Genomic DNA, 24,719 nt, shown 5'->3' on the forward strand with positions numbered 1-24,719 from the left:
AAGCTTTTCTATATCTAAAAAAAAGTCTTGCTGCAATTTTGACTGGAATTTTATTAAATCCCTAGATCAGTTTGGTAGAGACATTGTTAGTATATTTATTCTTCCAATCCATGACCACTGTAGGCCTTCTTTGATTCCTTTCATCGGCTTTTTGTAATTGTCATCATATAGGCTCTGTCATATGTTATACTTAGGTATAAATTTAACAAAACATTTTAAATCCAACATTTTTCTTGAAGCTATAATAAACATATATGTATTTAATTTGTCAATACATATATAAATTATATAAATTAAAGTTTTAGTTTCCAATTGTCATTGCTACTAGATAAAATATATTGATTTTTGCCTGTTGACCTCATATCCTGCAACCTTGTTAAAGTCACTTATTAGTTTTAGGAGATGTTTTGTTTTATTTTTAGAATCTTTGGGATTTTCTTATAATCTTATAATCTTCATATAATCATGTCATCTCAGGATAGAAACAGTTTTATTTCCTCTTCTGTAATGTGTATGCCTTTTATTTATTTATTTTTTTCTTGCCTTATTACAAGTGGCAGTATGAGTGGTGCTCACTGACATCCTTGCTTTGTTGCTGATCTTGGGGTAAATATTCAGTCTTTTACCATTAAATATGATATTAGCTGTAGGTTTTTGTACATGTCCTTTATCAGGTTGAGGAAATTCCCTTCTAGTCCCTATTTGTTGAAAAATTTTGATCAGAAATTGATGTTGAATTTTGTCAAATGCCTTTTCTGCATCAATTGATATGATTATGTGGGTTTTCTTCTTTGTACTATTAATATGGTAGATCACATTGATTGATTTTAAATATTAAAACTTCAGCCTTGCATTCCCAGTTTAAAATCCACTTGTTCATGCTGCAGTATTCTGTTTACATATTGATAGATTTGATTTGTTAATATTTTCGTGAGGATTTTTGTGTCTGTGTTTATGAGAAGCTAACTTTGGAAAGCTGTTTAATATTTCTGAGTTTCAGTTTCTTCAGTTCTAAAAATTAATTTTGTTGCCCCTACTTATGTCACAGGGTATCTGTAGATGCAAAATAGAGATCAGCTAAATAATGGCATTTTTTAATACGCAAAGTGCTAAAAAAACACAAGGAATGAGGATTACTACTTTAACCTTTGATTTGCCTCCTCAACTAAATAGCAAGCCACTTTTTGTAGTCTCCTTAGGAGTGGCACTCTTTTTTTTTGTTGAAAGATCCCTATGGGAGTGATAATCTATATAAACTTCTCAGCAAATCTGAGATAATTAGGGCAAGTCACCAGGATCTTGGGGAATTGGTATAGAAAGCTTTGGAACTCCTAGGAGACCAGGAATAACATTTCCAAGTAAGGAAAGGACATAGTGGTCCAGCCTTTGGAATGTGGTGTCGCTAGTAATGCAGGAAATTTACCTGGAGGTTGTACTGTAGAAAGGCAAAGATGGATGCCTTACTGTGCTACTCTGGCTGACTCTCAGCAGGGAAGAATACAGTCAAATGCATCACTGGGTGGTGTCTCTCAAACATCTCCAGCCCAGCCTCTGTGAACTTGCTTCAAGGCCTTAATCAGGAGGGATTGTAAAAGCTAAAAAGGGCCAGCATTTGATCTGGGCCCATGAAAGAGTTTAATCACTGTGGGAGCATGTACAGGATTTGGGACAGTGATGGGAAATGCTCACACCAAAAAACCTCTACCTTCCTCCTTTCACCAAAACCAAAGCTTTCATGAAAATCAGTACAGACAAATCAACTCTACTAGGACTTGTACCACCACAGTTAACAGGAGCCTAGTAGCTGCAGCAGCAACCTCAGCTAATGCCCCTCTACAAGCATTTTGTCTGTTTGTTTGTTTGTTTGTTTGTTTTTGCGGTACACGGGCCCCTCACTGTTGTGGCCTCTCCCATTGCGGAGCACAGGCTCCAGACACGCAGGCCCAGCGGCCATGGCTCACGGACCCAGCCGCTCCGCGGCATGTGGGATCTTCCCGGACCGGGGCACGAACCCGTGTCCCCTGCACCGGCAGGTGGACTCTCAACCACTGCGCCACCAGGGAAGCCCTACAAGCATTTTTTAAAGTGGCAAAATATCTGTTATATTGATCAGTTTGTCAGTTATTATGGTTCTTTCTCCATCTAAAATGATCCTAAATTTATACTCAGAGATCCATGCCAATTCCTTTGTTAATCAGGATGGGAGGACAGGTGTACAATCTTTGCAACATCATTATCCACAGCATCACTGGGAATTTAAAATCTAATGTCACTATAAATAAAAATAACCAATAAAATGATGCAGGAAATAAATTCTTAATCTTGTAGAATAAGGTAAGAGAAGGCACAAACATGTGAAGCTAATTTCTCCACAGGTTTACATGGAGAATGCCCCTCTCTGGATGAAAATCAAAGACTAGTGTTTGCTTCCTAAAGCATACTGGGAAATTGAATTTAATATTATAATTGCTATTGTTTTGGGAAAAATTTTTGTAACTTCTTTTAGCAGCGCTCTCTTGCTAGAAAAAAAAATTTATCTTCTTGGTTTCATAAAAAATCCAAAGGTTTTATTAGAGGAGGGAGTTTTGAAAAGAGGATGTACATTTTACCTAACTTCTCTATTGTTAGCTGCAATCTATATCTATACTTATATTTAGCTATTTTTCTTTTAAAATCTTTCTTGTCCTCTTATGTTTCCCACTTTTTCATTCAATTTTATCTGATTCTCTTGTACATTGGCAAACAAATACAACTTTAACAAAATTATCCAAACCATCTCTCTGAGAACCCAGGACCTAATAGTAGAGGCAGTGTGACTGAACTAACTGAGCAGGATTCGATAGAAGAGGGGATGTTTCCAGATTCATTTCTTATGAGAATATCAACCTACGTGGCCATCCAACTGACTAAGAAATCTTTTGCTAAAGACTCTTATTTTAAGGTCCCATCTTAATACATAAGCAACTTTGTCATTTTCTGGTTATTAACGGCAGTGTGGCTTCTTTAGTACCAAAGGGCTATGGAGGGCTGCATATTCTGATATCCTCTCCCTTGCAAAGCAGAGCCATGTTGGAGGAGATCATTGTTTAAGGGGACCAGGTGTGCCAGAGGGTACTCTTGGGATGTCAGACCTACCACTGAGCTCTTATGAGATGTGAGGGGGTCCAGTTGGCTCCTGACGACTCACAAAGTGCAGATTAAGTAATAGAGGCAGAGTAAGCACTAAATTCCTTCTGTACTTTTCTTTGGAACTATTGGAAATGTGGTAGAATATGTAAACAAAGTTTTTAAAATACAAGTAAATAGGACAGAGTTCAGAGGAGAACAAAATCATTGATAAAGGGTTTGTATAAGTTAGCCTCTGGAAACGGAGGTGCAGCGTATTGAGCATACTCACTTGAGAGGGAAAAAAAACTGAAATGAGACATAATAACAGTCTATAAACACATTCAAGGATGTTAAAAGAGATTCCAATTACCCTCATTAGTCAATAATGGGCTTAAACTTTAGAAAAGTCACAAAATGTAAGATATTTGGAAACAATGATCTTTTAGAGGCTCAAAGACAGAAAAAAAATCCTGCAGTTCTCCAACTGAATTAGTTAAATTAGGAGCTACACATTTAGGTTTGTATGTTTTTGTTTTGTTTTGTTTTTTTGCAGTACGCAGGCCTCTCACTGTTGTGACCTCTCCCATTGCGGAGCACAGGCTCCGGACGCGCAGGCTCAGCGGCCATGGCTCATGGGTCTAGCCGCTCCGCGGCATGTGGGATCTTCCCGGACTGGGGCATGAACCTGTGTCCCCTGCATTGGCAGGAGGACTCTCAACCACTGTGCCACCAGGGAAGCCTCGGTTTGTATGTTTTTAACACATGCAAGATGAAGAATATTTAGGTTTATGGCTCAGCGTTAAATTACCTATTTGCATAAATAGACATTGTGTTGATGAAAACTACAGTTTGGAGGAAGGAGAAATACAAACTCATCATCCATGGAGATGATTTAAAATCTTAGAGTCATAGAGAGCAGGAGAGTTAAAACAGGAGCTAAGCATATTGAATATTAGTACAAACTAATCAAAAAGAAGGTTAAGAAACTAAGCAGCACGGAAACCATTATGATACTGAGAGTTCCTGTAAAGGACAAGAGAAGTTTATTCACTGTAGAGAAGAAAAACCCTTGTAAATTCATTAAGGCAGTTAAAAGTTACAGATGCAAGAATCTTAGACCTTTGCAAGAGTTCTTAAGCCCTATAACGCCTGTGAAAACCACGCTGAGAAAGTGACACTAAATCATCTACAGTAGTCTAGCTTGTAGGGAAAGTCAAGAAAGATGAATAAACCACAGTGTACTGCTGAAATGAATCCTAGAAGCTGAGCAGAAAGTGGGTCAAAAAATTGAACTTGACAGATGTTTCAATCAGATTGGAAGTGTCTAAACAAGTGCAAAACGGAACCATAAAGAAAATCACAAAACAAAAACTAGAAATCAAAAGGTTTTGAAAACCTACAGGATGCTATAGAAAGGAAAGGATATTAATACAGACTATTACAAAGGACGAGTCTGCAGAGCTGACCAAGATTACAAAGAAAATCTCTCTGGAGTGATAATGGTGAAAAGGGACACAAAGATTCAAGGATATGGGCTCAGGGTATATAGTCAGGGGACTTCGAGTAAGCTCACCACATGCAGGGAATTAAAGAGAGGGTGGTTGACAGAAAAGAATAAAACATTATTAGGGAATGTGTCTCTTTGTGCCAAGTGCTATCTTCTGAATCCAAACAAGTGGATGAGTGAAGGGAAGATTTGCAGTTGGATGAAGAGCCTGTAAAAGGCACATGCCTGAATCACAGAAATCAGACCCTGGCAAAATGCCTGTTGGGTGACGGAGTTCACCTGCTATCTCATTGCGCTGTCACTCCCAGCATGTGGTTGGCAAATGCTGTGTCCAGTCAGGTTCCAGGCTAGCAGAACAGAGTCTTGTGCACAGCAGGCAACCTTTCAATTACTATATAAAAAAAGGGATGTTAATACTCATGTATTAACCATTTTTGACAGACAGAAGTTTAGGCCCTTTGGAATATCAGTAGAGAGTCTCTGAGGAAAGTGGTCGGGGAGACAGTGTACACTCACTATAACTGGAAGCGAAAACAAATAAAAGGCCAGGAACAGAGGAGGATACCTGAGGGAGTGGTCAGAACTAAAAGACTGGTCACTTCATAGGTGTCTCGGTGAAACTATAAGTGGGCAGATATTTAGTATAGTGGAAACGACTCCATCAACACTGACAACTAACTTGAATGAAAGACTCACCCTAAAGCAAAATAAAATCTAATCTGGAATACTGATGAGTCCTCCAGTCCATGCATATTTAATGTTGTTAAAGAGGAGGTAACATGATATAGTGTTTATTTAAAATGACAGTGGGGTGGGATCATGATGTGTACTTGTGGAATTTTAGTTCTGTTCTACAAACTACTCCCCTCCCCCCTCCCCCCAAGGTACAAAATAGATCCTCTTCTATTTTGCACAGGGAGAACACAGAGGGAAGTGGTTACAGCAGTGCTCTGAGCAAAGTTAAGGCAAAAAATAAGAGAGCAGGCATTCCCAGCCTCTTATGTAACCGCGACAAAATTTTCCTGAGGAAGTTGGGAAGAAGCAAACATCCTTAAAATACTATTAATAGATAATATAATCCCTGTTTCAAGGGAACTTGGAGCAACTGCAGCTTCAATGACTGAGCAATAGTTACAAGAGCCCTGATATAAGAAAGAAAGCAGCAGAACCAGAGGAAAAGAGAACCCAATCCCAGGGTCTCCCATTAACCACTCCTAGCTAAAAGTTTTACAACTTCCTCTGCAGATAGGAGGACTGGAATCATCAGAATCTCATTTGAAGTAAAGCGTCTGAAAATAATTATTCATAAATATATGTGTATATACATATATTGTATACATGTATATTATAGCATATGCATAATTATTATTCCTTAGGATAGGCACTTTTGCTGTCTTCATAGCGAAGTCATCTATTGCTGAAAATAAATATCTGAACTGAGCAAACTCTGATTATAGCAGCTAAAATTCTATGTAGAGGTGGAAAAGCTTAGGACTCTATTGGAACTACAGGTTGTACTGTGACAAACTGACTAAATTCACAATCTTGTCAGTGGGAGGATTTTTTTAGCAAATGACAGCATTGGTTTCTCGGGACATTATTTTTACTTTTATCTGTATTAAAAATCATCTGAAGTTAATTTAGAGATGTGAAATTTCTCCAGTCAGAATAGAGCTTGGAGTAGAATTCTTCTGTTGGTCATATCCCTACATATTTATGTTGCTAGATCTCATTGACCATTACTGGCCACATCTCTCATGGAGACATGAGCTGGTGGTGCAGCCAATCATCTTAAGTCATGTGATCACAGACTTTATTCTTAGCTATACTCCATACTTGCTATGTAATGGGTGAAAAAGAATCTAAATGTGTGCCTTGGTTTACTTATTTGTTAACTAGACGTAAGAAACTAGATATTCCCCAGCCTTGGAAAGCTGCAGTGAAGGCTAATGGGCAAATATAAAGCACTTTAAAACATAACAACTATATTGATAACAGAAACAACAACGTGCCAAAGATAAAAACAAAACCAAGGAGTACTGTAGCACTCTATTTTTCAAAACTACAATAGAGAGGAAAACTTCATTTTTGTTCCTTTAAGTCAGGAGGAGAATTTCATCCTTAAAACTATGGAGGTTTTCCCTGAGATAATGTCCCATGACTTGCAGGTTTAAAGATTTTCTAAATTATATTAACAATAGTAACTAAAACTCATCAACGTCTGATCTTGGCAAATTAGGTGATTCTACATGTATCTGTTGAATATTTTTCAGAACTGGCAATTCAGCAGCACTTAAAAAGTTGTGCCATTGAAAATTTGTCATATCACCAGTTGATTTCTGATTTCATAATAAATGATTATAATTTACCTGGTCTCTTGAACACTTTTGCTAATGTTATAGCAAATATTGTTGATATAGGAGTCATAAAAACATAATGAAAACATCATGATTTAATTTTCTTCACTGGTATATAGTATTTTATCACCCTTAGGTTTCTAGATGTAGTCATACCCAATTATACATAAATATAAGTATCAGGTAACAGAATCTAACTGGCTTCCCTGACTGATAAACCCATCCTCAGTTGGGAAATAGATTTCTAACATTAATAATAATATAAGCCTCATATGATCTGATTAGTTGACAATTCTGATCTTAAATATTCTGTCATATTAAGCCATAGTACTATTTATGTCCATTCAACAAACTTTGTATTTTATAGTTTTCCCATTTATAAAGTCTTCTAGAATTTGTAAAAGGTGATAGGGAAAAACATTTTCTCACAAGGAATCAAAACATTAATTAATTAACAGTCTTATTTTGTTCCCAGAAAACTTGAGGATCACAAAGATAGATACAGCAAGATAACACAATTTAGTGAGAAAACCACAATGAAAAGAAAAGACAGGACCAGCTAATGAGCCCAGGAATGAACTAGAAACTAAAAAGTGCACTGTTGAACCCTATTTTATTGTGAAAGATAGGTTTCAAATTAGGTTCCACGCTTTTTAATGGCCAATGCAAAGAAGGAATGCACTGAGTTATGTGCACCTCAGGGTCTTTATGATAAATGTAAATACACTGTCTCAGAGAAGCACAACTATTTCACATACTAAGACTAGAAAGAAGTTTCTCAAAGAGTCTGCATAGAAATTGTCCTGACCAACATGCTTACATCAATCTCAGGAATAAGTTTCCTAGAACTGTTCCTTAAAGCATCCAATGGAATCAATTTAGCAAATATACAGGAGATGAGGAATGGGGGATGGTTTACTGGGATCTGCTTCCTCGGTGCTCTGAAGGTTCACAAAAATAACTGCTACATAAACATGAGGATATGAACTCTTACTAATGAAAGCCTCATAAAATAACAGTATCAACTTCCTATGCATATGAGTTCTATTTAATATTCATTTTAAAATGGGAAGTGTTATCATTGTGCCTCTTCTTGAAAAGCTCAAATACGACTTTTTGGCTTTTCCGTATGTTATCTGCTTTTAAAGAATTGTTTATAACCAAAGGGAAGTGTTTAACAGGAGCATATTCTTTCTTTTTTTTTTAACATCTTTATTGGAGTATAATTGCTTTACAATGGTGTGTTAGTTTCTGCTGTATAACAAAGTGAATCAGCTATACGTATACATATACGCCCGTATCTCTTCCCTCTTGCGTCTCCCTCCCACCCTCCCTATCTCACCCCTCTAGGTGGTCACAAAGCACCTGAGCTGATCTCCCTGTGCTATGTGGCTGCTTCCCACTAGCTATCTATTTTACATTTGGTAGTGTATATATGTCCATGCCACTCTCTCACTTTGTCCCATCTTACCCTTCCCCTTCCCCGTATCCTCAAGTCCATTCTCTCTAGTAGGTCTGCGTCTTTATTCCCTCTTTGCCCCTAGGTTCTTCATGACCATTTTTTTGGTTGTTTTTTAGATTCCATATACATGTGTTAGCATACAGTATTTGTTTTTCTCTTTCTGGCTTACTTCACTCTGTATGACAGACTCTAGGTCCACCCACCTCACTACAAATAACTCAATTTTGTTTCTTTTTATGGCTGAGTCATATTCCATTGTATGTATGTGCCATATTCTCTGTTGATGGACACTTAGGTTGCTTCCATGTCCTGGCTATTGTAAATGGAGCTGCAGTGAACATTGTGGTACGTCTCTTTTTGAATTATGGTTTTCTCAGGGTAAAAATAAACTACAAAGAATGTAAAGATGCGAGCAGTCAAGCCCTGCATGAGGCCAGTCAGAGCCAGTGCCAAGAGACAGTACCAAGCACACACTCTCCAACCGCGCCAGCCCCACGTCTGACGGTACAGAACCTGCTTCGTCCTCACTGCTTGTTTCGATTCTGCCGTTCCTTGCGCACCACCTCCTCCTCCTCCTGGCGCTTCTCATAGCATGAGAAGTCGTCGAAGATGGAGGTGGTGTGCTTGTACGAGGCGATGATCTTCAGCACTTGCTTCACCTTCTCCAGGGGCACCTACTGGGTGTCAAGAGAGTTGGTGACCGGCTTGTTGTCATTGTTCTCCAGCCGGATGTGCCAGAGCTGGTTGTTGGGCATGTCGTTGACAAAGATCCACTTCATGTCGAACTTGCCCTTCCACTTGTCCTGGGACCAGACCCCGGCGCTGGTGCCATAGTCCATGGGTGACTTCATCTCAGCCACCCCGCAGAAGTGGCTGCTGCCGTTGATGCTGAAGAGCAGGTAGACGGGCCCCTTGCTGCCAAGGGCGCGGAAGGCGCTGTCCAGGCGCCGGTTGCCATGCTCCGTGCTACACCAGAGGGAGTACTTGATGGAGCGGTGCACGTCATCCTCTGAGTAGCTCTTGATGATGAACACGCGCCCGCTCTTCAGGTTCCAGTCAAACTCCTTGGGGTTGTAGCTGTGGGCAGCTTTCAGTTTTTCTAGGACGGGGTGGGACTCTGGGCCCAGGGCGGCGCTGGGCTGGGTGCTCCCAGGACAGTTACTGTCGCCGCTGGTCCCCCTGCTCTGTCTGAATGCTGTGCTTCTGTTGGGAGGGGCGACCCAGCGGGTCTGGAGTGGCTGCTGGGGGCCCGGATGCTGTGGTGGGGCCAGAGGGGGAGGCTGGGTGGGAAGGGACTGCACAGCCAGCTGAGGTTGGGGGGCCGCCTGGGGGGCCGACTGGGGCTGCGGAGCCGGGGCCTTGGGCAAGGGCCCCTTGTTGTCCCAGGTGCCAATGTCCATGTTATGCTTTATGGGCGAAGGAGGCAGTGAGCCCCTGACAGCGGACCCCCTCTTCACCTTCATCTTCGGCTGCAGTTTGGCGGGCTTTGGATTGATCCCTTGATCGTTATGTAGTGTCCTTCCTTGTGTCTTGTAACGCTCTTTATTTTAAAGTCTATTTTATCTGATATGAGTATTGCTACTCCAGCTTTCTTTTGATTTCCATTTGCATGGATTATCTTTTTCCATCCCCTCTCTTTCAGTCTCTTTGTGTCCCTAGGTCTGAAGTGGGTCTCTTGTAGATAGCATATATATGGGTCTTATTTCTGTATCCATTCAGCAAGCCTGTCTCTTTTAGTTGGAGCATTTAATCCATTCACATTTAAGGTAATTATCCATATGTATGTTCCTATTGCCATTTTCTTAATTGTTTTGGGTTTGTTTTTGTAGATCCTTTTCTTCTATTGTGTTTCCCACTTAGAGAAGTTCCTTTAGCATTTGTTGTAGAGCTGGTTTGGTGGTGCTGAATTCTCTTAGCTTTTGCTTGTCTGTAAAGCTTTTGATTTCTCTGTCAAATCTGAATGAGATCCTTGCTGGGTAGAGTAATCTCAGTTGTAGGTTCTTCCCTTTCATCACTTTAAGTATATCATGCCACTGCCTTCTGGCTTGTAGAGTTTCTGCTGAGAAATCAGCTGTTATCCTTATGGGAGTTCCCTTGTATGTTATTTGTCATTTTTCCCTTGTTGCTTTCAATAATTTTTCTTTGTCTTTAGTTTTTGTCAGTTTGATTACTATGTGTCTTGGCATGTTTCTCCTTGGGTTTATCCTGCCTGGGACTCTCTGCACGTCCTGGACTTGGGTGGCTATTTCCTTTCCCATGTTAGGGAAGTTTTCAACTATAATCTCTTCAAATATTTTCTCGGGTCCTTTCTCTCTCTCTTCTCCTTCTGGGACCCCTATAATGTGAATGTTGTTGCGTTTAATGTTGTCCCAGAGGTCTCTTAGGCTGTCTTCATTTCTTTTCATTCTTTTTTCTTTATTCTCTTCTGTGGCAGTGAATTCCACCATTCCGTCTTGCAGGTCACGTATTCGTTCTTCTTCCTCAGTTATTCTGCTATTGATTCCTTCTAGTGTAGTTTTCCTTTCAGTTATTGTATTGTTCATCTCTGTTGTTTGTTCTTTAATTCTTCTAGATGTTTGTTCTTTAATTCTTCCAGGTCTTTGTTAAACATTTCTTGCATCTTCTCGATGTTTGCCTCCATTCTCTTTCTGAGGTCCTGGATCATCTTCACTATCATTATTCTGAATTCTGTTTCTGGAAGGTTGCCTATCTCCACTTCATTTAGTTGTTTTTCTGGGGTTTTATCTTGTTCCTTCATCTGGTACAGAGTCCTCTGCCTTTTCATTTTGTCTATCTTTCTGTGAATGTGGTTTTCATTCCACACACTGCAGGATTGTAGTTCTTCTTGCCTCTGCTGTCTGCCTTCTTCACATTGAAACTTTAATTTTCTTATCCTAAGTTCCTTGTAGTGTTGGAGGGTCTCCTGCAGAGGTGGGGGGTGGGGTGGCTGTGCCTCACTGTGGGGACAAGGACACTGGCAGCAGAAGTTCTGGGAAGTATTCCTTGGTGTGAGCCCACCCAGAGTCTGCAATTAGCCATACCAAAGAGCCTGTAGGCTCCAGTGCTCAGGAAAATGGGATGTTTTTAAATCAGGGAGAGTCATAAGAACTTCATGTTGTTTATTTTTTAAGGCATTTATAAACAATTCTTTTTTTTTTGTTAATGTCATAATAATTTATTTAAAATCCATATGCAGTCACACATCTAAACTTCCATAATTATCTCTTCTGGGACAATAAAAAAGAATATGCTCCTCGGGGCGGTGGGGACTTCAGACTATACTACAAAGCTACAGTAATCAAGGCAATATGCTACTGGCACAAAAACAGAAGTATAGATCAATGGAACAGGACAGAAAGCCCAGAGATAAACCCATGCACCTATGGTCACCTAATCTATGACAAGGAGGCAAGGATATACAATGCAGAAAAGACACTCTCTTCAACAAGTGGTGCTGGGAAAACTGGACAGCTACATGTTGAAGAATGAAATTAGAACACTCCTTAACACCATACACAAAAATAAACTCAAAATGGATTAAAGACATAATGTAAGACTGGACACTATCAAACTCTTAGAGGAAAACATAGGCAGAACGTTCTATGACACAGCAAGATCCTTTTTGACCCATCTCCTAGAGAAATGGAAATAAAAACAAAAATAAACAAATGGGACCTAATGAAACTTCAAAGCTTTTGCACAACAAAGGAAACCATAAACAAGATGAAAAGAAAACCCTCAGAATGGGAGAAAATATCTGCAAATGAAGCAACTGACAAAGGATTAATCTCCAAAATTTACAAGCAGCTCATGCAGCTCAATATCAAAAAACCAAACAACCCAATCCAAAAATGGGCAGAAGACATAAATAGACATTTCTCCAAAGAAGATATACAGATTGCCAACAAACACATGAAAGAATGCTCAACATCAATAATTATTAGAGAAATGCAAATCAAAACTACAATGAGTTATCACCTCACACCAGTTAGAATGGGCATCATCAGAAAATCTACAAACAACAAATGCTGGAGAGCGTGTGAAGAAAAGGGAACCCTCTTGCACTGTTGGTGGGAATATAAATTCATACAGCCACTGTGGAGAACAGTATGGAGGTTCCTTAAAAAAGTAAATATAGAGCTACCATATGATCCATCAATCCCACTACTGGGCATATACCCTGAGAAAACCATAATTCAAAAAGACACATGTACCCCAATGTTCATTGCAGCACTTTTTACAAGAGCCAGGTCATGGAAGCAACCTAAATGCCCATCGACAGATGAATGGGTAAAGAAGATGTGGTACATAGATACAATGGACTACTACTCAGACATAAAGACAAATGAAGTTGGGTCATTTGTAGAGACGTGGATGGACCTAGAGACTATCATGTAGAGTGAAGTAAGTCAGAAAGAGAAAAACAAATATCATGTATTAATGCATATGTGTGGAATCTAAAAAAATGGTACAGATGAACCGGTTTGCAAGGCAGAAATAGAAACACAGATGTAGAGAACAAACATGTGGACACCAAGGGGGGAAAGCAGGGGGAGGGTTGTGGTGGTGGGGGGGATGAATTGGGAGATTGGGATTGACATGTATGCACTAATATGTATAAAACAGATAGCTAATAAGAACCTGCTGTATAAAAACTAAATTAATTAAATTAAAATAAAAACATCCCATTTTCCTAAATGTAAGGAGAGTAGGATTAAGTTAAATAACCTTTAAGGTTTTTTACTTTAAATATTTAATGACTTCAATATATGTCATGGTGCCACTTTCTTTTTCTTTTCTTTCTTTCTTTCTTTTAAAGCAAAGAACTGTTCTTATTTTCTCAGAAGCCTCAAAAGGCAAAGGAAAAATCAGCGTATTAATCCCTACAATGGATTCCAATGTCATCCTAGTTTCAGGAGGTGTCCAGTTACAGAGAAATATTTTAGTAATCGTAAGGTTCAGACAGACCTTACGTGACCCTACTCATTCCTGACCAGCAAATAGTTTTTGTTTAATTTCGAAAGAAACCAGACAAACTCTGCAAGGTTACTTGTAATCATGACACCATTCTTAGAATTGCCATGTGCTGGGAACATGCCTTCTCACTTCCTCCTTCTATCTACAGTATAAATCTGAAGGACTTTGTTATGGCTCTTATACTTGGCACATCTTAGGCCTATTTAGAACATCAACACCATCAATCACAAAATATGGGGCCGACCAGCTGGATGAACCTTGGCTATCATGCAGGGGTTATTTGTCATCTGGGCATGTCTGTTTGGTATATAACACTCCTTCAGTCCCAGAACAATTTTCCCCCTCCGAAAATATTCTCTTTCATTCAGGAAACACGTGATTAATAAAGGACAAGGGTTTAAAGCTGGAGGTCAAGGCTAAAAGTCTTAACCAAACAAGTGCATTGCTTACTAACGTTTGCATCAGCAGTCAAAAATTCCCTTGAAGAGCCCCCACACTGAAGAAACAGTCTTAAATGCCATAAATTTCAAGGGACTCCAGCAACTATATTCATCTTAAGGGATTTATTGTAAAATAGTGTTGCACATCTGAAAAATGTTTTGCTGCAGAATAATAACACTGCAGCAAGCATTTAAAAGGCCCAAACATTTACAATTTATTATAAAAAATTAAGGTTGAAAAGACATAGTTTAAGCAATACGATATGCAAAGGAAGTTTGTACTATAACAGTAGAACAATTTGCGTTAAAAATAGTTTTCTAAAGATGTCTATTTATACTAAAATGGATTTAAAAGCAACACTCCTTCCTTCATATTTTTTGTCTTATATATATGTCAATCTACAATACTTTATGGTACTTTTCCATTAGACAGTTTTTCTTTTTTCTTTCTTTTTTTTTTTTTTTGCGGTACACGGGCCTCTCACTGTTGCGGCCTCTCCCGTTGCGGAGCACAGGCTCCAGACGCGCAGGCTCAGTGGCCATGGCTCATGGGCCCAGCCGCTCCGCGGCATGTGGGATCTTCCCGGACCTGGGCACGAACCTGTGTCCCCTGCATCGGCAGGCGGTCTCTCAACCACTGCGCCACCAGGGATGCCCCAGACAGTTTTTCTTTTATCCTTGTTTTCCCTTCTTCCACCAAAAGAACCTTGTTACTTGTTTATAGAATATTGGGTTTTCTTCTTTCTAGGCAATTGTTACAGTTCCACTCTGTCTTAATATTTATTTGATATTTATGAATTGTTTCTGTGTGTGTGATAACATTAAAAAAGCAAATTTTAATAACAAAAATGATAAAATTGTTGGTTAAGCCTTAAAAGTATCCTAATATTGACTTAACTGGAATCAACTCCATTTCTCAATATGGAAAAACAGATTAAACAATGTTTATTTCCCTGGTATTCTAAAGGGAGTCACACACTCCCACTGGACATCTAAACAGAATTTCTCAGAAACAAAGTGATAAGTAGATCGTATTATGGGCTGATGATGTTGCAAGGCCTAAGGAGCACATATCAGTCATCACATGATTCATCTTGTACAGACTTCTGAGTTCCTGCACATATGCCACCTGAGGTAACCAGACTTGCGGGAATTCGGTTTCTTTATCTCTCTGCCAAATGCCAAAGTAATAAAAATAGAAACTCAGTACAAAACATACTGTATCAAAACTATGTTTCCATTGAAATTCATAATGGCAATGCATTTATCCTGTACACTGCCTTAGAATCATAGCCTTGGGGGCATAAAGAGGCTTTCAAAGTCATCTGGTCTGACTTCTCATCCTATTACTGTGTAAACTGAGCCTTCAGAGGAGAAGTGGCAGAGGCAAGACTAGCACCCGTGTCTCCCATTTCCCTGTCCAGTGCCCCTGTGCCATTGTATAAATCCTTCTTATGGCTCAACTGTTGGTGCAGAATCTTTGGATAAATCTGACTTGCTCACAGCTGGGCAATCTGTTGCTCCACTACTTATGCTAAAATGATAACACTGTATATTTGACTGTTGATGGGGTCTTCTTGGCACTGTACATGCATAATGCTCTCAGTTAACTCAGCTGACCCTGTTAAACAATGACAATGTGTGTGAGGCCTGAGTTTGTTAGCATTCATTGTTACAAAAACAGGGTTACTGACCTTGTCATATTGATCAGCACATGGCAATGTGGATCCTGAAGGCAAATAAAGAATTTCTGGTGGTGATGTAAGAACTATGCTAATTAGTTTCTCCCTCCATTCTGCTCCTAGGCACTGAATAACTGTACAGTTCAGCTAGAAGACTCACTGAGCCCTGGACTAATAAAACCTAAGAATTTTTATAAATAATAATAAAAAATGTTTCAACATGCCATTTCCTTTCAGAACAAGAGTGGCTTTTGCAGAGCAGTGTGACTGGGGGGAGGGACCACTTTATTTTTTGCTGTTGCATCCCTGCCCCCAGCAGAACTGAAACAACAATGTATATGGATTTCTCCCCCCAAAATCCCATTAAAATAATCATCTATCTATATTCCCTTAAAATTATTTTCTTGAGAATGAGTTTTCAAAATGCTACCACACTATGACTAAGACAAGAACTGTATGTGAGACCTAATTTACATATCTAAGCATTTGGATGTGGGTAGTTTTGCCTCAGTAGAAAAACAAGCTAAGTTAATTTTTTAACAATACAATATTACCTTGGTACATCTTGTTCTCCCTTTCCCTCGGGGTCTTACACGAATGAATCAGAAAATTGCTCCCTTATGTTAAGCCTGAGTCTGCACCTGTGTTAAATTCACATGGAATTGAAATTGGGGGTGTGGGGGTGGGGATAAATGTCAGAGAAACTAATAGGATGATATATCTAAGTTTGAATTCTCAAATGGACTAGCATCCAATGCAGAGACCATCGACGGGAACATTTGTGAAGGCATATTGCTTCACATCTAGAATTGAAATTAAGGATATATAATACATAATCATGTTGATTGGCTGTCCTCAAGTTCTCAAGTTTAGTATTAGAAGCATCTGCCTCCAGATTTTAGGAAATTCAGATTACTGGGTATTCTGGAAATTTGGGCATGCCAAAATTTTTACTTTACTTTCTTTGGGTATCCTCCATGTTTTAGACATCTTAAGAGAGATCATGAAAAATAAGCAAGTCATTGAAACAAAATATAGACAGCAGTGAAGAGCTGAAAGAAGGGAAGAGATGAATGACCTTTAGATTTGCAAAAACAAGGGGACTTCGGATGTTGTGGACAGGTGGGTGAGTGGGAGGTGGAGAGAGCATGGGTCAGTATAAAAGTGAGAGGAATTAAGTGAGGAAAACAGAGATGTGGAGAGAGTTGTGGCAATATTCTAAGTCTGCTCTTATGGAGATGGTTGGAAGGAGTCCGTTTGCCTCACAGTGAGGCAACCTTGTTAATGAAATTTCACATCTGCTTGTTTTATGTTTTGCAGTACAGCACTGACGTTTTTCAGCAATATTGTCCAACATTTGAGATGCATTCTGGATGAAGACATCTGTCTGTTTGAAAGGTTTTGGTATCAGAGGAAGGAAGGAAATGAGAAAGAAGTTTGGGGCTCTGAGAATAAGACACCTCAGTTTTATCAGCCATGAAGTACATACCATGGAGGATGATTATTTGCATACTGCAATGGAGGCTGGTTAAAGTCCAATCAATTGAATCCAGATGTGAATTTCTTTTGAGATTTTTTTTTAAGTGAGGGTTGCCAAAACTTCATGGGAGCAGAGACCACAAGCTATTATAAGCCAAAGGACTCTCAAAGTACAAGGAACGGTTTTTGGCTTATTAGGAGTCCTACTTCTTTAAGGTTGGTATTTGAAATAGAACAAGTTTGTCTGCGATAAATTAGTTAGAGGATATTACAAATAGCTGGCCCTTGCCTAAATAAAATCTTCCAAAACAAGTCTACAAAAAGTGTTCCTGATAATCATCACATATTTAGGGAACACCACAACTGATAGTTTATGCTCTTTTGGTGGGAGGCAAGTTCTAGGAAAAACGATCCATGAGAATCCATCGCCTGGCACATACTGGTAATGAATGGAGTTTGAATAAAATGCCAAAGGTATGCTTTTAAAAAGGTATAAATGTTCATAGGAATCTTAGACCTCTTAAGAAACTAACAGGAAAGTCCACTAATCTTAGAAATTGATTAGTTAAGAATATTAGGAAATCATCTGGTAGGGGAATTCTGTTGTTCTTGTGTTTTCTTTTCAAATGTGACTAATTTTGATTAGTCAAAACCTTACCCTTCCCTTGGGACTAGTATTCACGAAGGAACAGTATACTCGAGGACTAAAGTAAGTAGCGGTATGAATAGAAACATTTCGTTTTAGCTTATTTCCTAAATGTATTGAACACAAGAGTAAATAAAGAAATAATTTTTCTATAACCCCATCATCCTGACAAATCAATGTGTTTTCATATCTCTACATTCTCTTCAAGTCCATATCATGTATTTTTTAAAGAATATTACAGGTGTGCTAGGATAGACACTTTTTTCCTAAATAATAACTTAATGGAAGCCTTGTCATTTGACCATTTAAATATGATTCAATGTCTTCAATTTATGGAGTTTCATGTATGTACTTATCAATCTGGCTAATTATCATTTGGTAAGAACATTTTGTTTGTGTTGGACTGGAACTTTTTTCCTGAAATCTCAAATAAAACCCAGAATTTGTTTAAACTCATTTTAGAGCTTTGGCTTTTTCCTGTATTTGTTTTAGGTCACTTAATTTTACTTTAAAAATGTATAACCAAATTTGGGAATGAGAAACTCAGAAATTAGAAAAGTGCTTCCTTAGAATAGATAGAATCCATTCCAATTCCATTGAATTTAATTCAACCCCAAACTTATTTTCATGTGCTAGGTATTATAAGGACACAGATGAGGCTAGCTTGTCTCCCAGGGCCTTCTCATGTCTATAGTCCAACATGCCTGGGTTGGACTAAGGCAGAGTTTAAATACAGGAACAAGCAAAGTTCTTGGAGAATTTCCACTCGAGGAAATAGAGAGGTTAATTCAAAAGCAAGGGCTTATTGAAGTAGATGGAAATTAAGCTGGGTCTTGAAGGATGAGAGGGCATGGTTTATTTTTGTTTGGATCCTTTGATAAACTCATTTTGATAAGTGACAGAAGTCCCAGGAAGGCAGTGAATTATGCAAGAGTAATTTTAAGCTTCCTTTAATGAATGGGAATGGAGAGAGACACTCTTGTTCTGAACTCATACTGTGTATCAGGCTCTGTGTTAAGTAAGCCTTCCTTAGGCTATTTAGCCGTGAGCAGAGTGGCTTCATGAGCATGAGATCAGCGCATTCGCACAAGACACAGTGCTCAGAAGGGCCCTGTACTTGGGGCTTAATGCTCTGCAGTTAGTGTTTTGAAATTCTTAATAATTTTATCTTTGAATTTGTGGTTTGTAGGTGAAATCTGATAGAACATTGAAGTATGTGCTAGAGACTTGAAGCCTTAACTCACATGCTGTCCCGTGTCTCACCATCTCCACACCTCTCTGGACAGGTTCTCAGCCCCCAGCTCCCCACCACCTGGAGCTGCATGCAGCACTTGACCTCCCCCTTCCCCCATCCCCACACATGGGAAATAAGCCACCCTTCTTCTGGGGTGGCAACCAGGTTGCATCGACAAGGAGAGGCTGTGATCCATCACTGCCGTCTGTTCCTGCTGGAGACCTGGACATGACCATGGGGGAGGATCATGGTCAGGCGTGTGTCCCCTGGTGCATCTCAGTGCAGCAAGGAGGTAGCTGGCAACTGGAATGACTGGCTGGAGGCCTTTTGCCCAGCCCTGACCCAGGTACTACCTATGTTCTAGCACAGAGGTAACAATCCCTTGGGTGTTATCCATTTGCCAGTGGGTTGGGAATACTGACATCCCCACCCCAACCAAGGCCCTACAGTTTCATTTTGCTCTGAGGCCAAAAATGTATGTAGTTGGCCCTGACCCTGAGGCAGGTATTACTGTCCTCCTACTTCAGATGTAAAACTAGAGTCTAAGAAGAGCTGGTAAGTGGCAGAGAAGGTGGTCTCACTCTAAAGCCCATCCTCTCTTCACCATGGTGTGCCATACCACCTCCCTTGAGGTGAATGAGAGGGGTCTCAAAGTGCTGACTTTCAGTGCATGCCCATTCCCTTGGAGTGGCCTGGAGGTGACAAGGAGCCCTCGTTTAAGAACACAGATCTTCACTTAAAGGACTCAAGGTCTTTATGGTTTCTTCTGGTGGACAGGTGTGAACATTTAAAGAAAATTTTGAGCTCCAGGCTCATTCTTATGACTGAATTTTGTCCCTCTAAAATGTATATGTTGAAGCCCTAATCCCCCAATTCCTCAGAATGCTACTGTATTTGGAAACAGGGCCATCAAAGACATGATTAAGTTAAACTGAGGCTGTTAGTGTGGTCCCTAGTCCAATTTTACTCATGTCTTTATAAGAAGAGGAAATTGAAACACAACTTGCTGAGTGTGCACATGAGAAATACCATGTAAGGACAAAGCAAGAAGACGGTTATCTGTAAGCCAAGGAGAGAGGCCTCACAAGAAACAAGAAACAAGAAGAGGCCTCACAAGAAACAAAAAACAAGGAGAGAGGCCTCATAAGAAATCAAACCTTGATTTTGGAATTTTAGCCTCCAGAACTGTGAGAAAATAAATTTATGTTGTTTAAATCACCCAATCGGTAGTATTTTTTTATGGTAGCCCTAGCAAATTAATATAACCACTGAGACTGATATATTAATCCATCAATATTTGCTGGCCTAAAAAAGCATAGGAACATGGTTCTATCAAGTGTTATAAAAATGAAGAGGTATCTATAAAAACCCCTAGGAGAATGAGAGAGAGAAAACGGGATAAGGTGAAAAGAAAAAAATTAAGATACTAAGGTAAGGAACCATTAGGTGTTGCTCTTCACCTTTATTTATTTTTTATATAAATCAGTGATATGTGAATAATACATGTTCACTGTAAAAATATTTTTTAAAAGCCTAAATCAGTGCAGTAGAAAAATCTAGGTCTTTCTTTTCCCCTTCATTCTCCAACTCACTTTCCACTTCGGAAGTAACCACTGATAGGAATATCCTCTCAGACCATTTAAAAAATGCATTTAAGCCGATGCAGGGGATACGGGTTCGTGCCCCAGTCCGGGAAGATCCCACATGCCACGGAGCGGCTGGGCCCGTGAGCCATGGCTGCTGAGCCTGCGCATCCGGAGCCTGTGCTCCGCAATGGGAGAGGCCACAACAGTGAGAGGCCCGCATACCGCAAAAAAAAAAAAAATGCATTTAAGAATATATGTATAATATTTCTGTATATGCGTAATGTTGATTATGAAATAAATGTGATTATACAATATGTATTGCTATGCAATTCGTTTCTCCATTTAACAATATGTATAAGGGATTTTTCTCTATCTACCACACTCCTTTATCTCATATAATCTCCCTGTCTACCACACACCATGGTATTGTGGTTGTATAATTAACCTAACCATCATCTTACTGATAGATATTCAAGCTGTTTCCAATTTCTTATGATCACAAAAAATAGTGCAATGAACATTTTTGTAAATATGTATTTGTGACATTTAGATTTCTAATCGCCGTATTTCTCAGTCACTCCCCTGATTCCACTTTTACTTCTGGATTCCTTTTTGGAATTTATGGCTAAGACTGTCTTTTCCTATCTGAATTAGGTATGTGAAAATAGGCTGAGATGCTTTTTCTTTAATGCCACTACAACCAGAATTATGTATGATTTCCTGTTTCCTTGGTAGAGCATAAAGAAAATACTTTAACTGTTAAAGCCACACTGCACACTGCACCAAGGGCCAGGAGTACACAGTAGCCCATAGAGGAAAGTTTAAGCTGTTGAGCTTAATACATAAATTCTCTGTGGTTTGAGGTGGAAAGACAATAAAGCTTTGAGCTGAGGCATGACTCAGCATCCTCCAGGTACCCAAGGGGACCATGCCAATTTAGGATGACACTAGGGATTTTCTCTGGGATGGACATGCATGTATGGTCTTTATTACTGGGAAGGTGTAGGAATACCCTGATAAAGGCTGGGCTGGGCAGTTCTTCCCAATTTCAATGTTCTAGCTCAAAAAGCCCCTGCCCAGTGAATAATGGCGCCTTACTTTATGGCTGTATGAAGCAACTAGTGGGACTTTCCCACGAAGAGCCAAGTTAGTGTCACTGTGAATTGGTAAATATAGTCTTTTGGCAAAAAAAATAAATACCTGGAATGACTTATTCTAATAGCCTAATGGATGAAGAGGCATACATATTAAAGAACAATATTTAAAAATTGTAATAAGCATTTAAAGATGGGTTAAATATATTCTATCACTAGATTTTGGCCCTTCCTTCTTAAGTCTACAAAGCAATAATTCTGAATCCCTTCTGTGTCTGAAACCTTCCAGTCTCCGTTCTCTTTGGCAGAACTTCACGCCTCTTGGCTTCAAGCAGCAATTTTTCAAGAAAGCTTGCCATTTTGGCTTACTTCACCTTTATTTCTCGTTTCCTCCATCCACTCAGGCTTCAAAAACCTCTAATTAGCTGTTTACCTTAATTATTCCAACTAGGACTTCATCTGGTCTTAGGTTCTCCCACTTCTGAGGATCCAAAGTGCCAGTGCCTCCCTTTCTAGGAGAATCTTTCTGCTTTTCTGAAAAATGCATTTCCTCACCTCCACTGTGTCTTGTGGCTTCCGTAGCAGGGAAGGGGGGAACAGAAAGAAAACTGGCAGTAGTCTTGGGTGCCTGATTCTGAGCCACATCTATTCCATCTAGAGAAAACTGAAATCTCTTACATAGACCCCAGCAGAAGAAAGGGCTTCCACTCAGTCCAGAAATCACAGACTAGCTACTGTGGCAAATATAAGACCTCAGCACTGCATGGGATTAGCTCACCTCTAGGATCCCCAAGACATTGGAGGTATGGTGGGTTGGTGCCCTTTTTTCTTTTTTGTGTGGTACGCAGGCCTCTCACTGCTGTGGCCTCTCCCGTTGCAGAGCACAGGCTTCGCACGCACAGGCTCAGCGGCCATGGCTCACGGGCCCAGCCACTCCGCGGCATGTGGGATCCTCCCTGTCCCCTGCATCGGTGGGCGGACTCTCAACCCCTGTGCCACTAGGGAAACCCCAGTGTGCCTTGTTCTTTACCAGACATCCTTTTCTGTCATGTCTTTTAGCTCATGAGCATATACAGGCAAATTAAGCTGCCATGTAACTTGAGGACAATGTCTAGTAGTTGTGAAGCTGGTTTAGGTCAAGGCACTACCACGAATAGACAGAGATTCCCTGGGGTGACCTGTGTTGCTACTTACCAAATAATTAAACATGTGATTCTGGATTTTCCTAGGCTGTCCAGAAACCAGACTCATTATTTTACATAGATGTATTTGCTTACTAATAAACTAACTGTTAGCATCTTGATGAATAACACTTTGTATTTAAATTTTTACATATGGAAATGTTTTGGCAAAAAATATTGTCACTAGCTTGTGCCCTGATTAACCTAAGAACTATCTTTCTCAGTAGGTGCCATCATGAGCTGACACAGTCTGGCCAGTTACATGTTTAAATCTGATAGAAACAAAAGTCTCTGCCACAAAGCTTCTGAGCATCTTGGTATTAAATTTGAATTTGGAATTGACTAAACCCAAGATAGAGTATGAAATGCATCACTTAAACCTCCTCAGGCAACATGGAGCATGAATTCTATTTACTATCTTCAAAAAGAACCAACTTCTTGGTCTACTGTGAGACTGTCCGCCTAAGCTTTCCAAAGGGTGGTCTGCCAATCACACCAAAAGGAAAGACTCTGAAGATTATTTTAAGCATGATGGGTTATTTTACTTGGAAGTGTTCTACCACTAAGTTCTTTAAAAATGTTCATATATTTTAAATTTTATTTAAAATTCAGATTCTCTAGTTCTCATTTTATCACCACTTTAATTAGGCATAGCAGATTGAAATTAGGTATCATAGAATAACTTTGCATGTTGAGACTAACAATACTGCAGTTTATTCCACGTGATGATTTTTTTCTCCCCCGTACCTGTCTGAGTCACCAGGCATAAATGAATATGCAAAGAACAGGCCTTCATACTTCGGGATTCTCAGATTCCGAAATAAGAAAATTAATTCATCTAGTTCCAAGACTTGTGAAACAATACCAAGTGTAGAAGTCTTTATTTTGTGCCTAATGACTGAAAAGCAAGTTTTGATGTGCTGCTGGAGAAGCACTCCACAAAATAACTGGTGTGGATAAAAAATAAATAAATAAATAAGGGTAAATATGCCACAAGCTATTTGCATATGATAATTTTATAAAACATTCCCTGTGGGAAATACCTGAGTGGAATTAATTCATAATCAGTAGGAACCCAGTGGGAATGTGTTCGTCAAAATAAGTAATCCAAAATTATTCTTGGGCTGTGAAGTTTGTTTACTGCCTTAACTAAAGTGTGTATCAAATGTAAGTGCATCAGCACTGGCTGAGAGTTGGGAGAGTCACGCACAGCCTTCACCTCCAGTGTTTTTCATCCATTCTGTTTATATTTCCTGGCAAGAGGTCCAAGCCACAAAAAGGTTTGTCCCAATATTATGTGTGTGTGTCTTTTGCATAGTGATGGACACTGCTCCTTTCCAGAAGGAGCCTCAAAAGTACAGGTGAATTCTTGAAAACTAAATAAGAGTTGTCAATTTTAAAAACTATTTTAAAACTCAACACCTCTATAGGCAAAGACCAATGAGTATTCCTCATCACAGAAATAAAGAACATTTCTTCCCACTTAGAAATTCCCAGGCTCCTTTCCACCCTTCAGATTATCCATACCTGTATGTACCTATATGTATGAATGTCTTGTTTATTAAAAGCACCTTGTGCCTGGTGTTGGGCTACAAAGAACTTAACAGACATTGCTTCATTTAATTCTCACAACAATGTTGAAAGCTATGTATAATTATTCAGATTTGAGAGCTGAGAAGACAGGCTCAGAAAAGTACCTTGCCTATGGTCTCACAGCTATGGAGTGGCAGAAGCAGAATTTAAGCTCAGATCTGTCTGGATTCCAGAGCCAATGTTCTTAACCACAATACACTCCTTCATTCCTTGTACTCTTCTCAGGCTGCATAACTCTTTGCAGAAATCTTTCCCTGGTTTTTTTTGAATTTTATTTATTTTTATTATTTTTTTATTGGAGTATAATTGCTTTACAATGCTATGTTAGTTTCTGTTAAACAGTGAAGTGAATCAGCTATATGTATACATATAT

General features: G+C 39.4%; 1 long non-coding RNA gene and 1 pseudogene across 2 annotated transcripts in view; both read right to left on the minus strand.

Moving 5' to 3' along the window:
• LOC309810232 overlaps positions 1-24,719 on the minus strand; it is a 219,108-nt gene that overhangs the window by 65,335 nt on the left and 129,054 nt on the right. The window lies entirely within an intron of this gene.
• On the minus strand, positions 8,899-23,549 carry LOC309810748 (YTH domain-containing family protein 1-like; annotated as a pseudogene). The gene is made up of 2 exons: positions 23,501-23,549; positions 8,899-9,974 (listed from the first exon to the last, which is right to left on the minus strand). The product of its transcript is annotated as a YTH domain-containing family protein 1-like (transcript).

This window comes from Mesoplodon mirus (assembly GCF_964341445.2).
Source record: "Mesoplodon mirus genome assembly, chromosome: 9".
Classification (NCBI taxonomy): domain Eukaryota; kingdom Metazoa; phylum Chordata; class Mammalia; order Artiodactyla; family Ziphiidae; genus Mesoplodon; species Mesoplodon mirus.